The sequence below is a fragment of the Tenrec ecaudatus genome, chromosome 5 (assembly GCF_050624435.1).
Source record: "Tenrec ecaudatus isolate mTenEca1 chromosome 5, mTenEca1.hap1, whole genome shotgun sequence".
In the NCBI taxonomy this organism is placed as follows: Eukaryota; Metazoa; Chordata; class Mammalia; order Afrosoricida; family Tenrecidae; genus Tenrec; species Tenrec ecaudatus.
This window is the reverse complement of record NC_134534.1, coordinates 118,079,128-118,091,263: the sequence shown is the minus strand read 5'-3', so window position 1 is coordinate 118,091,263 and position 12,136 is coordinate 118,079,128. Positions and strand designations below refer to the sequence as shown.

Below are 12,136 nucleotides of genomic sequence, written 5' to 3'. Positions count from 1 at the left end.
GGGAACTCGATATGATTTAATTTTGATTGGTGAATAACATGGTTTCAGGGAACATTTGTCTAAAAACTCCATGCTTTTGAAAAGATGACTGAAAATATGGGTGCTTGAACAAAGGGTTATGAAAAAATCAGATGGTGGCCAGCTATCAGAAGAATATCACCTGGGGGTCTTAAAGGCTGAAGCCATCTAAGTGGAATGTCAACTAAAACTACCCCTAAGAAGCACATCAGCCTGTGTGATCCAATGACTGTAAATAATTAAACCCCAAACTGGAGGAGGCAACTGATTTAAAGATTAAATTCTGAACACCTGGCTTACAGATGGTTTACAGGATGACCTTGAAGGCCCCAAATCCATTTATAGAGTCCCCATTTAGCCTCTGCTAAATTCCCTCTGACCATTGACCAGGGATAGGATTAGAGTGTATTTTAAAGTGAATTAACACAGGTGTAGTTAAATTAAGGTTTTCAATTGCCTCATCCTCTGAAGAGGGGAGCTGAGCCCTGCTTCATTGTCTAATTCCAGGTCATTTGTGCAAGGACCTAAAATTAGAAAACCAAAAGGGAAGAAAATACTCAGCATGTCTGAAACTGAAGGAACTCAAGAAAAAAATTCAAGCCTCAAACTGCAATTTTGAAAGATTCTATAGACAAAATGCTGAATGATGCAGGGAGCATCCAGAAAAGAAGAAAGTACACAGATTCACTGTACTAGAATGAACTAGCAAACATTCCACCATTCCAGCAGGTAGCATATGAGCAAGAACCAACGGTGCCGAAGGAAAGAAGCTCAGGATGCACTGAATGCAGTAGCCAAAAACAAGGGTCCAGGAATATGACAGAATACACAGTGAAATGTTTCAAAAAGCTGAAGAAGCACTGGAAGCACTTACTTGTCTAAGCCAAATTTAGAAGACCTGACTACTGACTGGAAGAGATCCATATTTTTGTCCATTCCAAAGAAAGGACCCAACAGAATATTCAAACTATAGAACAATATCATTAATATTGCATACAAGTAAAATTTTACTTAAGATCATCCAACAACGTTGTAACAGCACATTGGCAGGAAACTGCCAGAAGTTCAGGCCAGATTCAGAAGAGGACACGGAACAAGTGATATTATTGCTAATGTCAGATGGATCTTGACTCAAAGCAGAGAACATCAGAAAGATGTTTACTTGTGTTTCATTGAATGCAAAGGCATTCCATTGTGTGGACCATAATAACATTGGATAACCTTGAGAATAATGGGAATTCAAGAACACTTCATTGTGCTCATTCTGAACTAGTATATGGATCAAGAGGCAGTTGTTTGAACAGAACAAGGGAATATTGCAGGGTTTTAAATTAGGAAAGGTGTGTATCAGGGTTGTATCCTCTCAGCATACTTGTTATATATGTGCTGAGCAAATCATCAGAGAAACTAAATTATATGAAGAAGAATGTGGTATCAGGATTGGAGGAATACTTATTAACAACCTGAGATATGCAGATGACACAACCTTGCTTGCTAAAAGTGAGGAGGAATTGAAGCATTTGCTGATGAAGATCAAGGATTGTAGCCTTCAGTATAGATTACAACTTAATGTAAGGAAGACCAAAATCTTCACAACTGGACCCATCAGTAGCATCATGATAAATGGAAAAAAGATTGAGGTTGTCAAGGATTTTGTCTTACTTGGACCCACAATCAATGCTCATGGAAGTAGCAGTCAAAAGATCAAAAGACATTGCATGAGGCAAATCTACACAAGACTTCTTTAGACTATTTAAGAGCAAGGATGTTACTTTGAAGACTAAGGTGTACCTGACTCAAGTCATGGTATTCTCCATTGTATCATGTGCAATGGAAATGAAAGTTGGACATTGACGAAAGCAGACGGTAGAACAATACATGCTCTTGAGTTGTGATATTCAAGAAGAATATTGAAAGGACCATGGACTGCTAAAAGGACAGAAAGGTCTGTTTTAGAAAAAATAAGGCCAGTGTGCCCCTTGGAGGCAATATGGCAAGACTTCGTCTAACCAATTTTGGACATATTATCGAGAGAGACCAGTCCCAGAAGTGCATCATATCTGGTAAAATGGAAGGGTGTGAAAAAGAGGAAGACTCTTAATGAAATGGATTAATCCAGGGGCTCAGGCAGAGGAACAACTGTGATGCTGGCTCAGGACTGTGCAGTGTCATGTCTGGATCAAAGCTGACCCCATGGCACCTGACATGTTAGCTTAACATTTCACACTTTATCATTGTTCTCCTTTTTGACCCATTTTAAAGTCCTAAAAACAGTTTTATTGGCATGTAATTCATTTAGCACATAATGCATCAGTTCAATCACATCAAGGAGAGTTATACAATCATCACTACAATTGATTTTAAAACATTTTATTCTTGTATTCATTGTTATTAGCTTCCTATTGTCCCCCAAATGGGTTTCATATACAGAAAAAAAACTTGTTCTAGTTTTTATTATTTTCTGCTTTCTTTTTGGTTTGAGGTTTTTTGTTTGTTTTACTTTGTATTGTTGTTGGATTTGTTTTTTTTAAACGTTTTTATTTATATGAAATCCAGGAGAGGTAAATCTGAGACAGTAACTGAATTAATAGTCAGCATTCTGGCAAGGGAGGTTACGGGGAAATGTGAAGTAATAATAATGATTACAAGAACGAACAAAATGTTCTATAATTGATTATGATGGTGATTTCACAAGTCTTTTTAATAGGCTTAAACTATTGAATTGTATGATATGTGAATTATGTTAGTAAGACTATTAAAATTACCCAAAAAATGTAGACTCCATTGCTTTGATGATAATAATCAACTTCCAGATGCGATCTCAAAAGCATTTGCTTAAAACACTGGAAAATGAAATTAAATTTCACAATTTCCTTGGAGTTCAACAAAATGCCTGTTTGTTTCTATTATTTCCTGCAGGTCCTACCTAAGGACATCTAGCAAACCTGAACTGATATTAAGTTAAGCTCAGCTGTGAGGTCATAACACCAATGACAACAACAGCACTTGGAATCTGAACAAAGAACATGCAATCATACGAAGAAGAAATAAGAGCCTAAGAATCCTCTCAAATCTTACAAAAAATTCTTTTTTGAAACTCTTGTAAAGACAGATTGTAGGGCCACTGCAGAGAAAGTCTAAGCACCTTTGGGGCATGCTTTGAGATGTGCACTTTCTTTTTTTGCCTAGTGGAGAGATGGAAAACCTGGAAGGGATATTTCAGTTAAACCAAAGTCCCATGCCATCATCACACCCACTTCGGACAGAATTATAACCATTTCTGCCCCACAACCCTGCTTTTGAACTCTGCAGATGGAAGTGCTATGTGCTCAAAGGCCTGAGGCTTGTGCAAAAGGACAGTAGATGCTTTGTCTACAAACATTTCCAGTCTGATGGCCACTCAGCATCCCATAGGCAGGGGTAACAGGCTAACTGTAAGGGACTACAGAGCGTAGTAGGTATTTAGGAGGAAGGTCTTCTTGAGGACTGCAAATGTTTGCTGGATTGAAACAAATTGAGTTCCTATCAGATGAGGTCTTGTGGGGACAAAAACATTGCTGTTGGTCCAACACCAGCCTTACAGAGTGGTTAGTACATTCCTCAAGTGAGGTCACCGCTTCCATTCCACTGAGAAAAAGAGAGGTTTGGATGGAACAAAATATATCCAAACACAAAAGCAATCCAAACCAAACACTTTAGCTAGTACTTACAGAGAAATGGAATTACTAATTCAGCAAAACAAATTTTGTGAGAAAATGTATATGTACGTGTTTTAAATGGAAAGAGCTGGTATAATTTTAAACCTCAAATACCTCTAAATTAATAGCAGAAAGCATGTGATGAGGGAACACCATGAGAACGTGGCAGTTGGGCTTACTAGCCCTATGTGCCTTTCCAGAAGTGTTCAGTAGCCACATGGTGCGTAGCCCAGACAGCCTGGAACCTGTGGGCCACAGGGAGTTGAGAGGATGTGGTGCCTCAGGCTGCCCTCTAAGCAATGAGTAAGGATTTGTGGCATCTCTAGGCCCTTTCTTCATGAGCAAAGGAAAGGTTTAGACAATTTACTTTCATGAAAAATTAAAAGTGTAATCTTTATTTTCATTAAAAAAATAATGGTAAAAAATAAAAATGCACACACGAGAAGACACCAGGCATTCAGTGCGTGCTTCTGGAGAACTTCTTGGATAGTGTGATAAACATCCTTTTGTATGTCAGCTCACGCTGATGAGACAAGAATATACATAATATATTTTAGAATAGTTTCTATGAGAAAGTAAGACACATGAAGTAGGTTAATGGGAAAATTATAAACCTGTTGTGGAAAATACCTTTGACATTTCATGTTTTTGCTACTAATATACTCAGGCCCAGAGAAAACTAAGTGCCTTTGCTTGGTTCTCAGGGGCATGATAGCTGGGTCCCAGGGCTCAACACTTTGTCCACACAAGCTGGAGAATGATTCAGGACTAAGATCATTCATTACACCACAGAGCCCTTCTAGCAGAAGCACTATTGGTTTATAAAACACACACACACACACACACACACACACACACACACACACACACAACTGCTAACATAGTACCCACTCTTCTCAATGTTTTTGTGAGTTAGAGGGGCTTGCCTGGGTCCCTTTCTGTACACAGAGTTGTCACTCCCTGGAAGTTACTTTCTACTGGAAGCCTGATTTAAGTTCAGCTACAAGAATGCTGGGGCAGTGATTCAAAATGGGTGTTTATGCAGCTGCTTGCCATATGGAGAGTCCACATCAGGAAATCTCCGGGTATTTGGTAGAAAAACAGAGGCTGTTAGCAATTCAACATCAACCTCATTTATATCAAAGTCTCATTTTACTGTTGGAATGGCTGCTGGATACTAGCCTAACAAAGTATGTAGTTTTTCAGAGAGCTTTTCAGAAAATCACCTTCGTGTTATACATCAGACACATAAGCAAAGGTCAAGGAAGAATTAGAGGCAGGCAGCCCTCCCTGCTGCCCCCACCCCACCCCATTTGCAGTCCATTGAACCAATGGTAAGTCTGGAGTCCTGGATTTAGATATACCCTTGGATGACCACAGACAGGAACATCACCAGCTGGTGTGTGCAAACTCCCATGAACCCTATGGAGGTGGATGTATCTCCAGGGCTCTTTCAGGTCTCCATGTGGTGTCAACAGGGAGATGAAGGCAGAGAGAGGGGAAGCTCCCAGGATCATCCTCATGAGGCCATGCCCACAGGAGGCACCTGATTGGGAGGCTAGACTGCACCTATATTTTCTTGGGTGCCATGTTGGCACAAAAAACCAAACTATCGCAATGAGTGTTTGGATTTTTTCTACTTTTTGGTTATTAATTAATACTGATATGAACATTCTAGTCTTCAGACATCTGTGTTTGTAAATCACTTTGCTATAAGAATCCTTGCCCCCTTTTTTCCTCAATAGGGCTTCAGTCTCCCAAAGTTCCTGTTGTCTCATCCCCACCTCATATTCCTTCCACAGGCATTCTCTTTCCCTTCAACACCCATTTCTCCTAAGGCTGCTGGGCACATCAACACTGATAGGAAGATGAAGAAAGACCCTATCTTTAAAAAAATTCTGTTTAAAAATTGTGTACAATATCTAGCTTACCTAGCACTGGACGTAATTTGGAATACATGCCAGACTGTAGCCATTCTCTTGACACTGAAGTGATTTTATGAGACAAACACTTTCTTTTGTGAATTTCTCCTTTGTATCAGTAATGGCACCTAACCCTCTTGCAGTAGATATATCAAAGGACTATAGAGATGTGGCTATGTCAGGAAGGTCTCCTAGAATAATGCTGTTGTTATTGTTAGGTGCCATCATGTCACTTGTGACCCATAGCAACCCTGTGCACAACAGAATGAAACAAGGCACGGTCCTGTGTCATCCTCACAATTTTTCCTTCGCCTATGAAAATTATTGCAGCCATGATGTCAATCCTTGAGGGCCTTCCTCTCCTTTGTTGTCCCTTTATTTTATCAAATATAATGTTTTCTCCAGGGACCTGTCTCTCCTGACAATATGTCCAAAGTATGTAAGACAAAATCTCTTCATCCTTGCCTCTAAGGAACACTGTGTTAGTCCGGGTAGAATAAAGAAAGAAATCCAGGGAGACTCATATGTATAACAGAGAACTTTATGGGGTGATTTTGTACCCCAAGTTCCAAATGTACATTAACAAATTCATTTTCATAATTTCAAATTCATTTTCATAATTTCAAACAGGAATAGCCAAAGACAACAACCAAGGAAAAGAATCAAAACTTTAACTTCCCATATTCTTTCTAGAAAACAATCCAGTAAACTGCACTGACATATCTGATCTCCAGCTAAGAAAGCTTACACTCTCCGTCCTTATGATTTGTTTCTCTAGTACCCCACTCCCAAGGTACCATAATGATTTGTTTCTCTAGTCTGCCCAGACTAGCACATTATATATACAAGAGCAATTGAATATTGTTATGTTGTTTGCTTATAGAATATTATGGTTAAATGAGGCTTTGACATATTGAATTATATGCATTTTAGTTTTATCCTGTTAGGTACAGATATGATTTTATTATTTTGTTTAAAAACTGTATATGGCTAAAGAGTTGTGTAAAAGTGTCAGGTTGACAAGGGGTGGTCTGTGGCAGTTACTTAATCTCCTGTCTATTCGAGAAAGGGTGGAGGTTAGCAATCAGGTTGCAGCTTGATGACCTAATTTGGAGGTGTGAAGGAGATAAAGAACTCACTGGAGTCGGTATACTCAGACTCTCTCTGCTTGTCTCACTATGAGACATTCCTATTGACAAGCCACATGGAGACCCCTGTTGGAACAAGAGCCCTGGAGCTGGAGGAGCCCTGGAACTGGAGACCCACACCAGAGCTGACATGCTTCCACCGCCACTGTATCCACAAGACTTTCCACCCACTGGCCTGTGATCTTCCTGCATTTGGCATCATTGCATGTGTTGTGTGTGTCTGACGAGGAAATTATAGACTGGTATTGGACATATGATATGGGCTAATATCAGACTTATGGCCGTGATCTGGACTGGGTTCTTTTCTTCATATACAATTACTCTTTGATATAAAGTTCTCTTTTACACACATATGAGTTTCCCTGGATTTGTTTCTCTTGTCTACCCAGCCTAACACAACCACTCCACCCATACTTCTTCCAAGACAGATTTGTCTTTTTAGCAGTTCATAGTACTTCAAATTCTTCTTTAGCATCAAAATTCAAATGCATCAATTATTCTTCAGTCTTCTTTATTCAATATCCAACTTTCAAATGAATATGAAGCAACTGAAAATATCATGGATTGAGTCAGGCACAACAAAGTAACATCCTTACTTTTCACTACTCTAAAGAGGTCTTATAAAGCAGATTTGCCTTGTGATCTCTTCACTGCTGCTTCCATGAACATTGAATGTGAATCCATGTCAGACAAAATCCTGACTTCAGTATTTTCTCCATTTATCATGCATGATGTTACCTATTGGTCCAGTTCTGATGATTTTGGTTTTCTTTAAATTGAATTGTAATCCAAACTGAAGGGCTGTAATCCTTATCTTCATCAGCAAGTGCTTCAAGTCCTCTTCACTTTGTGCCAGCAAGGTTATGTCAACTGCATATTGCTGGTTGGAAATAAAGCTTCCTCCAATCCAATCTTCATGTAAACCAGCTTGTCTGTTTACTTGCTCAGCATAGATTGAATAAGGATACAACCCTGTCGTCCATCTTTTCTGATTTTAAAGAATGAAGCATTCCATTGTTCAGTTCACCACTGCTTTTGATCCATGTACAAGTTTTGCCTGAACACAATGAAGTGTTCTAGAATCCCATGATTCTCAAGGTTATCCATAGTTTGTTAGGATGCACACAGTTGAATGCCTGGGCATACTCAATGAAACACAAGTAGGCATTTTCCTGACATTCTGTTTTCAGCCAGATCCACCTGATATCAGTAATGTTCCACATCCTCTTCTGAATCTGTCCTGAACCTCTGGCAACTTCTTAGGCAGTTGGATCAGTGCAATTGTTGTTGAATGATCTTCAGCAAAATTTAATTGGCATGTAAATGAGATCAGTGATATTGCTCTGTAGCTGGAGACTTCTGTTGGGTTACCGTTCTTTTGAATGCGTATACTTGTGAATCTCTTCTAGTCAGCTGGTCAAGTCTTCCAAAATTCCTGGCCCAGAGAAGCGAGTACTTCCAGTGCTTCATAAGCTTGTGGACGGATTTCTGTAGGTATTTTATCAATTAATGGAACCTTGTTCTTGGCGAATGCTTTCAGGACAGCTTGAATTTCTTCCTTCGGTGCCGCTGATTCTTGTTTATATGTTACCTCCTGAAATGGTTGAATGTTAACTAGTTCTTTTTGGTCCAGTGACTCTTATTATTATTTCCATCTTCTTTTTAAAAAATAAATACTTTTTTGGGGTCTCTTACACATATTATAACAATCCATACATCCATTATAACAAGAGGATATGTACACTTGTTGGTGCCAACAATTTCTAAACATTATCTTTCTTCTTAAGTCCTTTGATATATCTTTTTCCCCCTCCTTCTCTCAGCCTGTCACCCCCACAAATCCTTAATATAGTATTTATTGTTAATATTATTTGTACATATCTTACACTGCCCATTCTAGCCTTTCACCTACTATCCTGGTAGTTATCCCCCTCAAGGGGCTATTCTGCCATCACTGCTATCTGGTCCTCCTTCCCCTCCCCTACTCTTCTGGAATCATTACTCCCATTACTGGTTCGGCAGGTGGGGGTTGACTTTCCTGAATTCCTTATATTGAAAGCTCTCATCTGTGCCACAGTATGTACCCCAGTCTAGTGGGATTTGCAAGGTAGGACTGAGATAATAATCGTGGGGGGAGGAAGGATTAAAGAATCAGAGGAGTGTTGTGTGTTTTGTAGGTGCTAACCTGTCCTCTGAATGCATTTTCTCCTCCATGTCCATCTTCTCTTGATGCTTCCTGTATCACTCAATATTTTGTCCATAGAATCTTTCAATATTGCAATTTGAAGCTTTAATTTTTTTCTTGAGTTCTTTTAATTTAAAATATGCTGAGCATGTTCTTCTGTTTTGGTTTTCTAACTCAAGGTCTGCACATTTCATTGTAATATTTGGCTTTGTGATCTTCAGCTGCCTTTTGAAATTATTGATCTCTTTGACTTCATCATTTTTTCCATTTGCTTTTGGTACTTTATGATTAAGAGCAAGTTTCAGAGTCTCTTCTGACATCCAGTTTGATCTTTTCTTTCCTGTGTTTTTAATGACCTTTTGATTTCTTCATAAATGTTCTAATGCCCTTCCACAGCTCATCAGGTCTTCTGTCATTAGTGTTCAATGCGTCAACTATGTTCTTGAGAGGTTCTTGAAATTCAGGTGGGATAGACTAAAGGTCATATTTTGGGTTTCATGTATTTGTTTTAATTTTCTTCAGCTTTACCCTGATCTTACATATGATCAATTAGTGGTCTGTTCCACAGTCAGTCCCTGGCCTAGTTTTAATTGCTGATATTGAACTTCCCCATCCTGTCTTCCCATAGATGTAGTCAATTTAATTTCTGTGTACTCAATCTGGAGAAGTCCATGTATATTGTTGCCTTTTGTTTTGCTGAAAAAAGGTATTTGCTGATTTACAGTTAGTGCAAGAAGGCAACTGCGCGTAGCACACATTGGAGGGACTCTGCAGAGAACAGCACAAAAGAGCTACTGAGAGGGATGTCTTACACATCCAGACCACAGATTATAAGCATAAAGACAAGCAGCCACAAATTAATTAAAATTAAAGAGCAGCAACATCTGCGCATAAGACTCTCCTTTGTTATTGTCCCATGGCACTCACAGCTGAGTGTATAAGCAGCCAGGCTTCGGGGATGTAATACTATGGGATTAGCCTACAGCAGATAAAAGTATAAAGAGCTTTGGCTCTCTGCCCAGGTCAAGAACTCCGGTAGATACTCCTGTAGCCCTAACTCCCTAATAGAAGGCTGTGTTTCCACAGCTTACCAAGCCGCATGGAGATAAATCTATAGGGCAGCCTGGAACTGGCATAAATAGTGAACACAAGCTCAGGGAGCTCCATCCCCACTGAGCAAAACTAAACCCCCTTCCCAGAGGTATAGACACCCCAAAAGCCCAAACAGCTTAAAATACACAGCCATTCAAAGGCTTTTTTTTTTTTAAACTTCTCTAGGTAGCAGCCAACACCTGCTCCAATAACAAAGTATGAGCATAGCAATACAAATAGAAACTGGGACAGCAACCTGGCCTGAGTAGGCTTTGTTCCTCTCCCCTAGCCCACCTAGGTAGGTGGAAGGTATAAACCCCATTCCTGCAGTCCCATCATCCAAAAAGAGTGAATCTCATGTGGATAACTACAAGGCAGCTTGGAGCAGGCATAGTGAACAGACCAACTCTTCCCACAAATCCAGGGAGCTTCAGCCAAACCTGGCAAAACTAACCCACTTTTCCTGAGATACAGTTCCTTTGAAGGGTTTCTTAAAGAACAAACAAACAACAAACCCACCAAAAAACCTTTCTTTCGCTTTTTAAACTACCTTTAATGGCAGCGAACACACACCTGGTTCATTAACAAAGTATTAGCATAATAAAACGAGTAGAAACTGTGTGGGGATTGGGGGGGATGGCGGAGGGGTGTTTTACCAAGCACTCCAAGCAATGAGTTTAGGCTTGAGACAGAGGCTGGAATCTTAGGGGCCCAGGGGTCACTCATGGTGAACATACCTAGCTATCCTAAGGTGGTCTGTGACTCCAACCCTTAGTCAGTACCACAAGCTTCTCACACAAGTCATGTGCTCTCTGAGCTGATCCTTGCTTTATCCTGCCATACTAGGCCACCTAGGTAGGTGGTAAGTATAGACCACATTTCCCACTCTCACTCGGTCAACCCACAATCCAGAAAGAGCAAATCCCAACCCCTCGGGCCTGACTCACCAGGGGTCTAATTCTCTCAAGATATTTAATTTAAGTCACAAGAATACAGAATTTACAGCCATACCAGACACCAAAATCCTTCCACTAAACCTTAGTCTCAACCCTACTCTGACATGCTACAAGATCACAAGGTAGCGAAACATACTACCAGATACTGACCCCAACTGCTTAAAAGTCCTCTGCTCCACACAGTCCTGACTCCCCATCATGGCAAAGTGTGGTACCCGCTGCTCTTTTTGCTGGTATTGTTGTTGCTCCGTTTTCTGTCATTCCTATACCCTCCCCATCTTTAAAAAAAAAATTGTGCACTATTCTTATAATTCATCCTCAATTAGGATTTCCCCATTTGTAGGTATACATAAGGACAGCGGGGGGAATATCTCTCTCTATATATACCCTTACTTTTAAACATAGATTATATAATGTTAAAATATAATATTATATATTATATGTATATATATTCCTTTACTTTTTAACATTCAATTTAATTTGCTTGTTTTCTAGTCCCTTAACATACTGTCAACTGAGAAGTTAGCACAACAGAGACGAAACTTCTGGGAAAAGCTTAGATCCCAAACAAACCTACATTAATAGCTGTCCAGCATGTTCAGCATTTTTTCTTCTATGAGTATTATTTTTAAACTTTCATCTCTTACCCTTTCCTTTAGTTATCCTTTCTTTAATCTAAATATCTAAAGTTTTATTTCACAGCACTACTAACCTATCTCTGCATTTCCCTTTTCTTCTCTTCAAACATTGTCTTCCCTTTTCTTCCTTCATAAACCCTAAAGCTGACATAACTCTTACATTAAAATCTTTTCCCCCTCCCCCCCTTAAAATCTTTTTTGTATCAAATACTAGTACCCATTCCTCCATCATTGCAGATATTTTTATATATAATTTCCCTTTTTTAACCTCCTGCCTAACACTATCCGATCCCTCTCTCTTTTGCCATTGTTCCTTCCTCTCTCTATCCACTAGCACTTTCTCTCCCACTCTCTGATAACCTCCCTAACACCTAATCTAACACTACCCCCCAGATATTTAACAAAAACTGTCCATCACCCCACTACAGCATCACTGAACAGACTTAATCAATCCCACATAATACCACCTCCCTAAAACC

At 39.5% G+C, this 12,136-nt stretch overlaps 1 protein-coding gene across 1 annotated transcript in view; it reads right to left on the bottom strand.

The window, feature by feature from the left end:
* CENPP (centromere protein P) overlaps positions 1 to 12,136 on the bottom strand; it is a 338,488-nt gene that overhangs the window by 30,308 nt on the left and 296,044 nt on the right. The gene's annotated exons all lie outside the window — the stretch shown is intronic.